The sequence below is a fragment of the Sturnira hondurensis genome, unplaced genomic scaffold, assembly GCF_014824575.4.
Source record: "Sturnira hondurensis isolate 20B ecotype Veracruz unplaced genomic scaffold, ASM1482457v3 Scaffold0015596, whole genome shotgun sequence".
Lineage (NCBI taxonomy): Eukaryota > Metazoa > Chordata > Mammalia > Chiroptera > Phyllostomidae > Sturnira > Sturnira hondurensis.
In genome coordinates this window covers 5059928-5076618 of record NW_028088227.1, presented here as the reverse complement: position 1 = coordinate 5076618, position 16691 = coordinate 5059928, and the positions used below count along the sequence as shown (strand labels likewise).

General features: G+C 39.7%; 1 protein-coding gene and 1 non-coding gene across 2 annotated transcripts in view; one reads left to right on the top strand and one right to left on the bottom strand.

Moving 5' to 3' along the window:
* Positions 1-16691, bottom strand: part of LOC119000346 (catenin alpha-2-like) — an 895408-nt gene that overhangs the window by 755637 nt on the left and 123080 nt on the right. The window lies entirely within an intron of this gene.
* LOC119000374 (U6 spliceosomal RNA) lies at positions 13662-13764 on the top strand. Its single transcript, XR_005069306.1, has one exon. It is a non-coding gene; the product is annotated as a U6 spliceosomal RNA (small nuclear RNA).

Here is a 16691-nt window from a genome sequence, read left to right as displayed (position 1 = left end):
ATTAAGCTTGAACATGCCTCCCTGGTAACTATTTGGATGATTTAGAAGACCACAGCTAGGGGCAACTGGTGATCGGCAGCTTCATCACAACAATGCACCTGCTCATGCAGCATATCTTGTACAGAGATTTTTGGCAAAACAGCAAATCACCCAGGTGACTCAGCCCCACTATAGGCCAGATTTGGTGTCCTGCAACTTCTACCTTTTCCCAAAACTCAAATCACCTTTGAAAGGGAAGAGATTTCAGACCATTGATGAGATTCAGGAAAATATGATGGGAAAGCTGACGCGGCATTTGGAAAAACTATGTAAGGTCTCAACGTATCTACTCTGAAGGGGACTGAGACATCATTGTCCTATGTACAGTGTTTCTTTTTTCTTGTATCTTCTGCAGTAAATGTCTCTATTTTTCATATTACATAGCTGAATACCTTCTGTGCGGACCTTATATATCACTGAGATTTTTGTCATTATCAGTTATTCAGCAATAGCTGAATGATAGCTGTCATTATCAGTTATTCGCACATTGATGTCAAATAGATATTTGAAGTGAAGCCCTATAATTTATCAAATCTGTGATGTTGTCCAAATTACCTACCCTTTCAGGGATTCATTTGTCTCAAATAAATAGTCAGAATGATTATTCTATGTCTAAATAACTTAGTCAATAGAAAACCTTTCTGGAAATATTAGTTATTATTGTTACTATTATTATTTTTCTATAACAAGTTTATTTTCTGCAATGCTTTATCTCTAGGAGGAGTCAGGAAATACCCATTAAAAACAGATATTCATATTTATACCTCTGTTTGTGGAACAACCAGACTGACTCAAATGAGAAAGCAAGAGAACAAATCAAGTCTGTAACCTTTTATTTTTCTAGAAATGGCTTTTGGGATATTGATTTTAAGCTGGCTATTAAGAAACAAAAGACACAGAAATAACTTTTGACCCTTCCCTCTTCCACCCCAGATTAAGATAGAAAGACCTGCTCTCGGGACAGAATCTTAGCGTATTTGGTTTAGCACTAGACAGGAAGGCTCCAAAGAAAAGCCAGTTAACTGGATTCCCCTGACCCATTGTTTCTGGGTTGCCTGGCAGGAATTTGTCTGCCCTATGTGTTCTGTTCTTTTTTACCTACCTGTAAACTGCCTGAGTTTCCCCTTCCAAAACCCCATCACTGCCCTTGCTCCTCTGTTTTCAGTGGCATATAAGCCTCCACTGCCTAAAGCCTCATGGGGTCTCATGATAGATGGCAACCCAACTCTGTATTCATGTAGCAAACTTTGGACATTTTCTTCTGTTGATCAGTCCTTGTTAATTTGATTATTAGTTCAGCTAGAAGAACTTAGAAAGTGGGAGGAAAATTAATATTTTTGTCCCCACAACACATCTCAAATTGACACCACACATCTGTACAAGTAATGCAGTCTGTTTTGCTCACAAGACTTTCTATATACGGCAGATACATTTTTCTCAATGACTCAATTTTTTTAAAAAGCATGTATTTTACTTGCTTTTGGTAGGGAGACTTAGAATACTGACTGAACATCGTAAAAGAGTGAAAAAAGGGGGATTGGAAAAAGCAATGCCAGACATCAATTTTACAAGTCCAAGAATAAGCTCTCAGCAATTTACTTAATCTCTGAGAAGATTTTCTTCTTGAAAAGCACCAAATTGCATATCCATGAAAGGCAGTAACACAGCCTATGAGGTAAGACCTTATCACTTCGGACTCTCTGTGCGGGGTAAGGAAGAGGCACAGGTTAAGATGCTATCAACCATTTGCCACTGGCTACAGGAGGAAAAAAAAAACAAAACATGACAAAAAGAGTAAAACAAGATCCCTTAGGAGCAGCCAAAGGTCAAAGGTGTCTTGTCCCCTTGGAGAGTGTCCTGATAAACAGAAGATCTCTCAAGATTGGCCATCCCAAGGGATGCCTTTAAATGGCAGATATGTCAACTTAGTACACAATTTACTGCAGAGATTCCCCTTTGCAGATATTCCCAGAAAAGGTCTTTTGAACCCTCCGCCTCATCCAAGTTCTTACCACTCCTTCTACAGTGGTTCTTTTGCCAGAGATGGTCCAGGATCCTTTAGCTTCGGATTCTCCTCATGGAACTTTCGCTTCAACACTGAGCTAGCTTTCCTTGATAGGCAAATTCAGAAGAAGTAAATGACTAATAGTGTGGGTTTATTCACCTATCTCCACACAAAATGTGCTGTCATTTATTTAATCTAAGCTTCAGTTTCACCATTTGTAAAACAAGGATGATAATAACCTTACGTAATTTATGAATGTGTTCTGAGAATCCATGAAATAACTGCATATGAAAAGTGTGATGTTCCTTTTGTTTGTAATGATGATTGCCTGAGTATCACCCCAGCCAGGTTGAGCCACCCATTGGGGTGGGGGCCAGTGGAGATCCTGAAAGGCAAGACATTTGAAAAGAAAGCTTTGTTGAGAAGATGATAGGTATGGAAAAAAAAGAGAATTTTCTAAATTTCTTCAGCATCTCAAGAATGAGAATGAAAACAATGAATCACACTGTTTCTTTCACGAGTAATAATTCTGGCTAATGACCCAGCATTATTATTAGCTCCCATTTACAGGGAGGGAACCCGAGGCATAAAACAATCGAGAAAGTTGCTTGAGGTTACAAAATTCAAACCTAAACTGCTCGGTTTTAGAATATGTGCTCAGAATCACTATGTTACTGCTTCTAAAGAATAATCCCTAGGCTTAAGTTTATGCCAGCATCACCATGGGGCTCTGAACCCCATTCCAGGAAGACAGAGACAGAGATGGAAATAAAAAAACAGGAGCCAGCCCCTCTGGAGAATGAGGGAGAGAAGGAGGGGGAGAAGGAGGATGAACATGAAAGAATGTTAGATAAAATTAGGGAGACACAAATGGCAAGTGCTCTGGTACACGTGTGGAGCTCATGGGAAATGGGGCTTCACTTCCTGGTAGGGTTGGGTAGGTCCTAAGTTCTGGTTCCTCCAGCCACCTTTGGTCCTCTGTGATGAGAATGGGATGCTGGCAGTGAGGCTGGAGACTGCGTAAGCATCACAGAACCCTGGCAAAGCCAAGAGATGGGCTATTCAAAGTAACCAAAAATTTGTGTTACACTTGTGAATACGTTACAGTACATGGTTAAGGGGACTTTGCAAATATAACTGAGGTTACTAACCAATGGATCTTAAAATAGGTACATGAACCTGGATTATATAGGTGGGCCCAATGTAAAATCGAGCCCTTAAAAATAGGTTTCTACTGTCCACAGGTAGAAGAAGTGAAGTGATCAGGGAGATCCATCAAAGACGCCAGGAGAAGCTGAACAGGAAGGCAGAGGGACTTAGACTGTGAGGAGGACCCGACTCGATCTGTAGTTGCTACAGGGAAGCATGTGCAAAGCATGAAAAGGAGTGTCAGTAAATTATAAGAACTAAAGCAGGCTCTGCCTGGCAGTCAACAAAGGAACAGGGACTTCAGTTGGAAGTAGATTCCAAAAGCCTCCACTAAAACACACAGCCCCATGAACACCACTGTTTGCAGCCTTGTGAGATGCTAGGCAGAGGACCCATCCAAGTTCACCTGGGTTTCTGACCTTCAGAAACTACGAGCTAGTAGACTGATGTTGTTTTCAGCTGCTAAGTTTCTGGTAAATTTTTGTAGGTGGCTCTCAACTGTGCCTCACAACAACCTTAAGGACATGTTCATGCACAAATTGTCAGGACCTGTCCACAGAGTTAGATTGATGTTGTTTTCAGCTGCTAAGTTTCTGGTAAATTTTTGTAGGTGGCTCTCAACTGTGCATCACAACAACCTTAAGGACATGTTCATGCACAAATTGCCAGGACCTGTCCACAGAGTTTCTGATTCATTAGGTCTGGGTGAATTTTAAAACCTGCTGTTGTGTTTTGATTTTTTTTTTTTTTTTTGCATTTGTACAAGTTCCCAGATGATGTCAATGCTACTGGTCCAGGGACCACACCTTGAGAATCAGTATTGTAAACACTGACCACAGCCATGCATGCCAGCCTGGGAGCGATAATCAAGATGATACAGACCACCTCTGGAGACAGTGCTGATTAACAACACCCCTCTTGTCATTACAGTTATCACTGTAATTGTTGTTATCTTACTTTCTGAAAGTTACTTATGCTTTTCAGGGATCCAAGGCCTTAAAGTGTTTTCAACAGGGAAGTAGAATGCCACATCAAAATTGCACATGGGATGTTTTATTATTATTATTTTTTTAATCCTTACCCAAGGATATGTTTACTGATTTTAGAGAGAGAAGGAGGGGGAGAGATAGGAACATCACTGTGAGAGAGAAATACAGGTTGCTTCTTGTATGGGCCCCAAACAGGGATTGAACTTGCAACCTAGGTACATGCCCTGACTGGGAACTGAACCTGCAACATTTTGGTGTACAGGATGAGGCTTCAACCAACTGAGCCACCTGGCTGGGGCAAAGTAACACATGGTTTTTCAAACCACACCCCAAAAGTTCAAGTAGCTCCCACAGAGAAGACACCTTTTCTTGTTACACTCACTGCAATAGTAGTGATCACTGTGAAGAATGTAAAGCAGAGGTCCAGAAATACTTGCTTAATAAAAAATAAATGCTTCCAAAGAAATCTTGTTTCTAAATAATTGGGAATTGTTTGATAGAAAAGTAGGTCTTCCAATTATTTTATCTGAAGTACAACAGTACTTCAAATTCTCTATTGTATAATAATGACAATAACAAAAATAATAAAAAGGTATATCATATTTAGGTACCCTATTATAAGAGGGGCTTTCTTCTACAGTTGAGGAGAGTATATGTGAATGTGGGCATCAGAGGCAGGAGTAGCGACTGAGAAACAAAAATAGTGAAGAAGGCATTTCATGACCCTTCAGATACCCTAAGAGAATAAAGGACACCCTGCTTCCCATCTGAATATACTTTCCTACAACAGAACAGGTATAAATGGAAGAGGAGAAAGGGTTACTGGGTACTGTTCCTGGTGGTACCTTGAGTATGAAAATGACCTAATCAAGTGGCCCAATTATGGGCAAGTCCCACAACTTTGCTGAATTTAAGCTCATTTCCTCTTACTTTGACTATACAAGGGGAGACCCAAATAAAAAAATTATTTATAAAAAATTGTATATTTATTCTCATATGTCTAATGTTGGGAACTGCCCTGCCTGGTTTCAGAAGCTATAACCCACCCACCCCCCATGGCTAAGGCTGAGTGAGCAACCTTCAGACCATACGCCACTAAGGAGACAAAGCTTATTTCACTGGCAGGGGCACCACCTCTGCTCCTTTTTTTTCACCCTGCCTGGCCCCCAGTGTTTGATTGGTTAGCTGATGATGGGTAAGATTCCTCAAGGGAGGGACGGCCCAAGACAGGCACAATCATGGAGGGCCCCAGGAAAGGACTTGGGGGCTGCAGAAAAAGGGGGTGATGGACCTTCACCCCTCAGCTTTGACATAGCCTGAGTCCTCGTTCTGTCTGCAAGAAGTCTCCTAATCTCTTGGCTGCCTTACTCCCCCTGCCTGACTTAAGCCTGAAACAATGCTGGAGGTGGGTGTGGCCCTGTGCTAGAAAGGGCGTGTTCCCTAGGGTGATCAGGCCTAAGAAAGAATGCATAAAATCCTGTGAAGCCTGGTTTGCTAATATCCTCAATTTAAATGATAAGGGTCCAAGCCTGAAATGAGTTTGTTTCCCCAAACTTTTATGGTTCTTTAACTATCTGACCCTGACTTAGAATAAACCCTCAGAGTTCTCTGAATGTTACCTATTGTTCAATCATTTCTGCCTGACAATGATTGATGGGCTTTATTCCTGTGCAAATTGAAGCCAATAAAAGCTTGTCGAGGCAAGGGTTGGGTTGCTCTCTCCTTGAAAGAGTGCCGTGCCGTCCCATTTCCTCCACAGGACTCGCTAGTCCACCTGAATGTCTTGTCTCATCCATAACACCACAGACACTGTGGGCTGGTGTCTGCGTCATTTAAACTTCAGTCACCTACAAAGTACTCGCCATTTAATGTAATACACCAGTTGAGACTTTTTTCCATTGCTCAAAGCAGTTTTTGAATTTGTCAATTCTGATGCCTTTGAGTGCTTCTGTTTTTTGTTTCAGCTCTTCCACATCAGCAAAACATTTCCCTTTGAGGGGAAATGTTTTCATTGAGGAAAACAAGGAAACAAAGAAAGTGACATGGAGCAAGACTGGGTGAATAGGGAGAGTGGGCATGGGGTTCATGCCATTTTTGGTAAAAAACTACTGACCACAGGGCTGTGTGGGCAAGTGTGGTCGTAAATCACCCATCATGAAACAGGCAAATGTGTTGAAAGAGTCTTCCAGAGTTCTGGCCAAGATGGAGGTGTAGGTAGAAAGCCTTTGCTTCCTCACACAACCCAAAGAAGAAAAACAACCAATCTAAAAATCAATAAACAACCAGAAGTGCCAGAAAATCAAACTGCATGGAACTTCGACAACCATGAAATTAAAGAAACAGTCAAAAAGAACAACCAGACCGGTAAGAGGGCAGATGGAGAGAAACCACAGTGAGGTGGTGGACCAGCTGGGTGGGGTTGACTTAAGGGGAAACTGAGATTCAGAGGTGGCTGTGGGCTATGGAAGTTGCCATGGTGGGGGAAAGTCCCTGTTTCACACCAGAGTTCATTGAAAAATACGCTAGAGACGAGGTGATGAGCTACATTTTTCCCCTCTCTGGCCCCTCCCCCACAGGCAGCACTGCAGTGCAGCAAAGAGGGTTGCCCAGCCCTGGTGAATACCTGAGGCCCCATCCCCTTATAACTTATCAGGGGCTCCCAGCCAAGAAATAGGGCCAACATGAAAGAACAGTGCAAAACCTCAAGAAGAGAGCTAAGCGAGAAGGAGATCGCCAAACAATCTGACGGAGGACTTAAAGCCCTGGTAATCAGAATGCTCACAGAACTGATTGAGCTTGGTTGAAAAATGAAAGAACAAATGAAAGATACCCAAAATGAAATAAAGCAAAATATTCAGGGAACCAACAGTGACAGGAAGGAAAACAGGACTCAAATCAATGATTTGGAACAAAAGGAAGAAATAAACACTCAATCAGAACAGAATGAAGAAATAAGAATTCAAAAAAATGAAGAGAGGCTGAGGAATCTCTGGGACCACCTGAAACGTTCCAATATCTGAATTATAAGGGTGCCAGAGGGAGAATAACAAGAGCAAGAACTTGAAAATGTATTTGAACAAATAATGAAGAAAAACCTTTCCAATGTGGCAAACAAAATAGACTTCTAGGAAGTCCAAGAAGCCCAGGAAGCCCAAGAGTCCCAAAGAAGTGGGACCCAAAGAGGAACACGCCAAGGCACATCATCATTAAGTTACCCAAGATTAAAGACAAAGAGACAATCTTAAAAGCAGAAAGAGGAAAGGAAAGAGTTACCTGCAAAGGAGTGCCCATAAGACTATCAGCTAATTTCTCAAAAGAAACCTTACAGGCAAAAAGGGGCTGGAAAGAAGTATTTGAAGTCATGAAAGGCAAGGACGTACATCCAAGATTACTTTATCCAGCAAAGCTATTATTTAGAATGGAAGGGCAGATAAAGTGCTTCCCAGATGAGGTTAAGTTAAAGGAGTTCATCCTCACCAAGCCCTTATTATATGAAATGTTAAAAAGACTTCTCTAAAAAAAGGAAGATCAAACATATGAACAGTAAAATGACAACAAATTCACAACTATCAACAAATGAACCTAAAAAAATAAAAGAAAGAAAAACAATGAAAACAAAAACTAAGCAAACAATGAGAACAGGGACAGGATCAGAGAAATAGACAACACATGGAGGGTTTTCAGTGGGGAGGGAGAGGGGAGGAATGGGGGGAAAAGGTACAGGGAAAAAGAAGCACAATTGGTAGGCATTAAATAGGAAGAGTGCCCTGGCTGGTGTAGCTCAGTGGATTGAGCGCAAGCCTGTGAACTAAGGGATCGCTGTTCAATTTCCAGTCAGGGCACAAGCCTGGGTTGCAGGCCACTTCCCAGCAGGGAACACACGAAAGGCAACCATACATTGATATTTCTCTTCCTCTCTCCTTCCCTTCCCCCCTAAAGATAAACGAATAAAATGGTATAGGAAAACTCAGAGAACTCAGAGAACTTATATGTACAACCCATGAACATGAACTAAGGGAGAGATGCTGGAGGGCTGGAGGTACGGGGTAGAGGGGGATAAAGAGGGGAACACTGGGAAAACTGTAATAGCATACTCAATAAAGTATAATTTTTAAAAAAGAATCTTCCAAAAAAAATTCCCTGAAGCCAACACAGCCTCTCACAACAACACCATCTTGTATACGGATCCAGATGGGTTCCTAGAACACTCACCTCATGGGGGAAGCCTGGACTACAAGGGGCCATTCCCCAGAAAATAATTCTGGGTGTTTTGGGGTTCCCCCCTCATAAGGAGTCTGTGTTTGTCCTCTACACAATAACTGTTCAAAGCCCTGGCTCAGTGAACTGAGAAGTGACCTAAATGCAAGTCACTGCTGCAATTACAGGATCCATCAACATTTTTATTCAAAATTGAGGTAATATGTAATTTCCCATGGTTCTTTGCTATTACAGAGGAAGAGGGCAGGGCTATTATCTCTGCTACTGAGTAAGAGAAGTGTACCACTATCCCCAAGTATTAAAATATCTGCAAGATCTCAATTTATGATTAACCCATACCTTTTAACAAAGCACCCAAAGAAACACTGCTGAACAAAATATAATTGTAATAATTTTAAAAGGCTGTAATAGCACTTCATGTCTAAGCATAAACCCCTACTAAAGAATGCCTTCATTTTTTAAAAAGCACATACTAAATAAGCACCAAACATTACATCCACTTCAAAGCCTCTTATTTCTTCTATCTGAACAAACAAAACTGCACCAAAAAAGGAGTATACAAAGAAAGATCCTTAGCCTGAAGACTTTCAGAATGACAAGTTTAGACGAATAATGCATAGCCTACAGCTTGCCAATAAAAAAAATAACTATGTCCATATCTTACTGAAATGAGTTTTTATACTTACAAAAGCATACTCATAAAATTTAAAACTACTTGCTAACTTAATAGAAATTCACTACTCCTGGAGAATGTTAATTGAAACTCAGTAATTTGAAATTCAGAATGAAAGCTAGTATCTGTCAAATCCATTTCCTTGCTTTTCACCACATTCATAGCCTCATCATTTAAATTCATTTTGGAGCATAAACACACTGAATCTACTCCTAAATTACGGCTTGTTTTTCACTCGAGTATGAACATAAGTGATAACCAGGTAGGCAGTGCGTAGTCTATGTGCAATGTGAAGCCTTCCAAAGTCCCACCAAAGAAAGACACAGGTTTTCAAAATACACTTGACCAAAGGTTAACCTTGTTCTACCTGTCTGTCATCCATCAGCAACAACGCAATTCACATTTGGGCAACAGATTTCAATAACTGAAAATATAAACCATTAGTATTCTCAAACAACATATTCTGAGGAATTATAGTTATAGTCCAAAAGTAATTTCAAATTATTTAATAAGAACACAGCTTCTTTGGTGATTAATTTACCCTGTGTCCTTCTAACCTTCTGCAAATTAGAATTTCACATAATAATGGCTATGTAAGTCTCAACAGAACCTCAACATTTCATATTCAGATTATAGCAAAGTAACCACCAAATTGCTCTCATTATCTTTAGCTCTTCAGTATAATTCAGTCCAAATTACTTACACAAACATTATTTTTCTAGGGGACCAAGATGATTGCTTAACTCTTTTCTCCAGTAAGTCCCAAGTGCTCTTTGTAGCAAGGGCTGCACTCAACTTTCTGACCATGATCTGTTAGATCTTATTTCCTTAAAATCAGTCTTCTGCCTCAATCAGGTTTGGACCGCATTGTAACACAGGGTTCATGCCGCTTCCCAATGTCCCCGCCAGACACCTTCCTTTTTCTCCCCCACTATCCAAATACTGACATTCTCACCGTGTGTCTTCTCCATAACCCCTCAATTGCTCCTGGCTTTATAGTCAGTAACAGGAGATCTTTATTCCTAGCTGGCTCATTGTCAAGAAATTGTCATTACTTTTATATCGTCCAGCAGATCATAAACTTACTGGGGCACAAATCAAGGTTTTACTTTGTTACTCTCACCTGTAGGATACAATAGGATGACAGGTCCTTCACAAATATTTTATTAAGTATACACACATGAATTATGCTCTAAATATCTAATTATTTTCAAGTATTAATTTTTTATCTTTTTAATAGTGGGACCATTTCCCAGTGAGTAATAGTTTCAAAAATACCTTTCAGACAAATTTTAGATGTATTCTTTGTGTAATACTTACTAGAGGCCTAATATGAATGATATCTTGGTTTCATTTAGAGAAGTAATTTATATTCAAGTTTCTTTTATCTACTTATATGTTTTAAAACACATCATAGTCAATACTTGCTTTAACTGAATCACTAGTTTTTATTTATTATGCTTTAAAACTAGGTGTAAATTTTGTTCAAGAAAATCTAAGCCAGGGGCTTCTTTGGACAAACTAGTAAGACCGGCTTTGAATTTGATTCACTGCCCAGTTCTGCATGAGCTTTCTGCAAGAACTGCGCAAGCTCTGGAAGTTGGCCCACGGTACTTCTTAGGAAGCCTTCCGTCTGCTCCTCAACCCCAAATGCCTTTGGTCCCCAAGGCCCATGTTTCCTTTGTCTGAATTCCGTCTAATTAGGATGACTACACCATAGTAATTAATTTAAATACAAACTGCCTTGTGTTGATCTCTATCTGCTTGATATAAATTTTGTGCTCTCACATGGTATTTGTCCCTCACACCCTGGCTTATTTCACTTAGCATAATGCTTTCCAGGTATGATCTCACCTTTAAGTGGAACCTAATCAACATAACAAATAAGCAAGCAAAATATAACCAGAACCATTGAAATTAAGAATTGACAGTAACCAGAAGGGAGATGGCAAGGGAGGTGGCAGGGGATAATGAGGGCAAGGGGGAAAGGGTTTTCAGGAACAACTATAAAGGACACATGGACAAAACCAAGAGGGGTGGGATCAGGGGAGGGAGGTGGAGATGGCTGGGGTTGCAGGGGGTGGGGTGCAGAGGGGGATAAATGAAGAAAACTGTACTTGAACAACAATAAAATAATTTAAAAATAAAAATTACAAAAAAAATGCTGTGCTCTCTGATAACACTCCAGGACAAGGACTCTGCCCCTTCACAATGATTATCACAACACTAGGCATTTAGTAAAAATGCTATGAATGCTCGTGGATTTTGTTCTTTGACAAGCTCTAAGTCTCACAATCACACACGCACTCACTTTCACACATACACACAAAATGAGTATAGATAAAAATTCACCACCAATGCTCTTATGCAAAAAAGAGATTTTTCAAGTCAGAATGCACCACTTCAGATGCCTCTTACCAGAAAAGAAACAAAACAAAAAGTGGTTTTCCTTCCCCAGAATACCTTCAAAACTCTGGCAGAGAAGTCAAATCTCACATGCTCCAATTCTTTCTCCTTTTCTTCATTTCATCCATCCATCCATTCATTCAGTGCATGTGTACTAACCACCCAGTGTGTGCAGGGCGCAAGCAGGTGCTATGGAAAACATCAATGCTGAATAGCGAGGTAAAACTTGTTCTCATTCATTCCTTTGGAAGAGGCGGAAACCCCCCCCTCCCCAAGAGAGGAGTGATCAGAGAGTGAGCTCAGCTGGGATGGCTAACGGTTAATGGCAACACTGGGGCCATTAACCTCTCATTTCAACGGGCATTAAGATCAGATGATAGAAAGGTGACCAAGAACACCAAATTTTACAGGCATTGATGGAGTGATATTGTGTAACAAAAATAATGTAAAATAATCAACCCTTTTGAATTGCTGCCAGAGGAGTGCTGAAAAGAAGAATAAGCAAGATTACCAAAAAACAGGCAAGTAACCCCAGATAGGGAGTCAAGAAGAAAGTAATCATAATATTACGATATAATACGAAGAAATAAAAGCAGATATTCAGGTAAGAGCTATTTTAACTTGTTAGTGATTAAAAGAATACTTGGTACTTAAGGACTTGTATTTTATGCAAGCTGTAGTGGATTGTTGTATTTTATTTTATAATTCAATGTTAAATCCATATGTGTGCTAGTGAGTTAATAAGAATTAACTTGCAGAAACTCAAACAGAGACATGACATTAACCTAATTACCTTGGCTTCTCTTAGTTTCCCATCAAATGGTGGCTTATTCACTGGACCTAACGTGACAGGCACTGCCGTGTGTCTGGTAGCAGCTCCAGTAAACGGGTATGATTTGCCTGCACTGGGCTATCCTTGCCCTCTGAAGCTGAAATATCAGACTTTAAAGATCCTAACACATTAGGGCAATTATATTTGCTTAGGAGTCTTCTGTACTGAGGATTGATATCTCAGTACCAGTGGTACTCAGCATATATGCCCCCTGGTATATCACCTCATTAAGCTTGTTGATATAAAAAGTCATATGAAAAAATAAAACAATAACCCACATTTTTTTATGCTCATCAACGGTATTTAATTCTAGGCTTATGGGCCAGAAGAAAATCTCGGGTGACATATTTTTATACATACAAAAATAAAATGCACTGTGGTATTTACAAAATGCAAATTGGGGCTCCATTAAATCTATACATTTCAAGGTCATAGTCCTTTCCATTTAGTTCATGATATTTACAGTCACAACAACAAAAATTTCATTGACTGTTCCTGGTCACAGGCTAAAGCATATTATTATTATCATCTTACAGATAAGGGAACTAAAGCCCAAGGCTATTAAGTCACTTTCCCAAGGTTAATGGAATGTTCCAACATGCAATGTGACTTCCCTAAGTTAAATATTTCACAGGTAGTAAGTCTCAGGGGGCAGGCAAGTTAAGGAAATATACAGCTTCAAGTAGCTTCACAGAAATACATGGACAATACATTCCTAATGGACTACTAAGGGTAATTAAAGCATCTGGGGACCATTTCTGACCTTTCAGTTTGTCAGGGAAGACTAAACCTTTCTAAGATGGATCTCTTGGTACCACTCTCAAGATACAAGTGGACAAATAATGGGTCCAATTCAATGTGGCAATTCTTTGTTTCAAGCAAGTTAAAAAGCCTTTATCAAATAAATGCATGTGGGCATCAGCCATATTCCATCTAAAGTGACCAGAATCACCTCAGATGACCCATCCACAAACTCATCAGAATGTTTTCCCACCCTCACCTCCTTCCCTTTTGCCTTATTAAACCCTCAATCAAATCACAGCCTCTCCTTTGTATTCTTATTTTTTCCCTCGTTTCTGGCTCCTTCTAGTCAGTGGAAAGCTTTATCCAACTAAAAAATGAAAATACAAACCAAACAAAGAAACCTCCCCCTTCTCCTCCTCTTGATACCCTACATTTCCCTTCCTTTTTACAGCCTGGCTTCTTGAAAGGGGGTCAGTCTATCACGTTCATTCTGTTTCCTCACCTATTCCCCATCCCACAACAGTCTGGCTACTACCCTCACCATTCCCCTGAAATTAGCCTCATAAAGTCACAAATGTTCTGGTGGCTTAATTCAATGGCCACCATATGCTTCACCAGCTTATGTACTAAAATTGGAAAGATGTAGATAAGATCATCATGGTCTCTGGGAAAAAGTGACAAGCAAATGCATGCAGCATCTCATATTTTTATAGTAGGAACTCATTTTGTTATATATAGGCATCTACCTAAATACAGAATATATTTGCATATAGAAAAAGGCAGGAAAGATATATATCAATTTTTTAAAAATTATTGTGCAAGTACAGTTTTCTGTCTTTTACTCCCATCCCAGCTCAGCCCGCAGTGCTCCTCACCTCCCTCCCATTTCCACCCCTGTTAGTTTTAATCCATGTGTCCTTTATTCTTGCTCCTATGAATCCTTCCCCTTTTCCCCTGAAATTCCCTCCCCTCTGGACACTGTCCACCTGTTCTCTGTTTCAGTGTCTTTGGTTATATTTTGCTTGCTTGTTTGTTTTGTTGTTTAGCTTCCTGTTAAAGGTGAGATCATATGGTATTTGTCTTTTACCACCTGGCTTATTTCACTCAGCATAATGCTTTCCAGTTCCATCCATGCTGTTGCAAAGGGTAGGAGCTCCTTCTTTCTTTCTGTTGCATAGAATTCCACTGTGTAAATGTACCATAGTTTTTGGATCCATTCATTTACTGATATATCAAAAATTTAACAGTAGTTATAATGGGTGGTGGGATTTAGGTCAATTATTAAATTATACATAATTATATATGTGTATATTTTCAGCTCATGTATTTATATGCATGTATTCAACTTACCAGTACATAATGATCACATATTCCATATCTAAATAAAAATAAATAAATATATCACCTCGAAATATCCAGTGGCCCCTTTTCACTTCTTATTTGACATCTCAGCAGTATTTACCAATATTAACATTGTTCTATACCCTCAACTTTAAGGATATCACTCTCTCTTGGCCTTCCTTTACTTTCTTGAATCCTGTTCTTAGTCTTCTTAATGGCATCCTCTTCTATACCCATTCTCCCTTGTCTCTCCCTGTTCTACACACAGTCTCTGGGTGGTCTCATTCATGTCAATGCCTTACATTTATGCTTAAAACTCCCAAATCTATTTCTCTAGCTCAGAGGTCCTGCCTCAAATCCAGCTTCCTATATACACCCATTTATAAGGTTTCTAAACCCTTCAAATTACCACGCTTGAAAATGAACCCATCACCTTCACTCTAAATTGGTCCAACTCCTCTATTCATAGGTCAGCGAATGGAACCACCACCTAAAGCCCTGTCAGAAATGTAGATGTCATTTCTTCTTTCCTTTTTCTTACATCCTACATGAAAAGGCTCATCAACCCTAATAAATTCTATTTCCAATATTTCAAAAATGCCACTTCTTTTTTTCTCTATCAACACTGCCTTAATCAAGGCTTTCATCATTTCCTCCTTAGATTATTGATTTGGCTTCTCAACTGGTCATTCGCTTTCAGCCCATCTATTTCCTCCTCTGTTCTGCAGCCTTAGTGGGTTTTCCAAAATATGAATGTGACAATGTCACTCACTCTCTGCTGAAAGTCTCTAATGACTGCCACTGCCTAAGGATAAAGCTGCAATGACATTTACTGTCCTCCAGGATGGACTTGTTGCTCAGAATTCCTCGAGCTTGCACCCAAAGTCTTATTGAACTGATATCTATTCTCCAAACTTTCATATTCTCTGACACCCGCAAGCCTTTGCCCCTGTCACCCCACCAACAGGGAAGCTCCTTCCCTGTGTTCTGTACTTGACTTATTCCCAGTTGGCCTTCAGGAGTCAGCTCAGGCATCACTTCCATCCTTGCTTTGACATTACATCATACTTCCGCTCTGTGCTATAAATCACACTCTATTTTATTGTTTGTTCATTTGCCTCACTAGAATGTTGACATCCTTGAGGTCAGGACCAGAAATTTAATATTTCTTGAATATATACATAAGTATATGATTGGCATAAAATAGGCAGCCACTTCCCAGCTGAAATGATATGAGGGAGATGTGAACCAAAGTCTCTTGAACAAATTTACCCACAAAATATTGCAGTGTCATTCTCCAACAGTCACTAAAGTAAATATAGGTGCATCTAAATGGACTTGTTCAACCCAATACTGACAGCTTACTGAGCTCAAAATTCAGAAAAAGCTCCAGGAAAAAAATCCAGAACTTGAATAAAAGCCATCAACACTGACAAGCGTAAGCTTTTTTTTTTTTTTTTTTTTTTGAGCAGGCACTTGGCTTCAGGCATGCCATGATGTAATGCAGGGAACACAGCACGCACAGTGGGAAAACCAGTTTCTGTTTATATCTGTACCTTTTATGAGCCTGAAAGAACCAGATGGACTTCTGTATTCCCTTTAGTACTAAAATAAGTAATTGTAACATTTCAGTGTGGATGCTTTTCTACAGATTACTTTTATAATACAAAACATGATAGACTACCCATGTATGATTACATGACAGCTTAAGGGATTCCTTAAGGATTCCAAAGTAATCTTCATTAACCAAATTTAAATACTATCTTTCACACACTGGCATTATTGGCCACTCTCAGGAAGGCACTGAAAATGGTTCTATACTAAAGAGAGATAACTTGGAATTAATGGGTAGAACCCTGGCCCACAGTCATCCCTCTCTTCTGACCAAAGACATGAATGAAAGAAATGTTCCCAATGACTGGATGGGAAACAAAGGAAAATTACAGCCTCAAGTAGCATCGAAGACATAATTATATCTAATGCATAATAAAATTAATGTAAAAAATACTACACTGAAAATACATCTTCCTCCACTAACCCCTCAAAGCCTGCTGAACTTTCTCTTAAACACAATTTCAACTAATTCAAACATTGTGTATGTCCTTGGGTTTGGGTAAAAGCTAGATCCTTCTCCAGCCCAAGAAAGACAATAGTAATTATTCTATGCCCATTTTGCTCAGTTCTACATAATGGGAATTTTCACCTTGGCATTTCTTAGTTCAAGTCTGCGTTTGTCCCCAAATGAGATCTGACAGCCCATCAGCTGGGTGGTTCTGGGAAAGGTTTTCCTGGAAG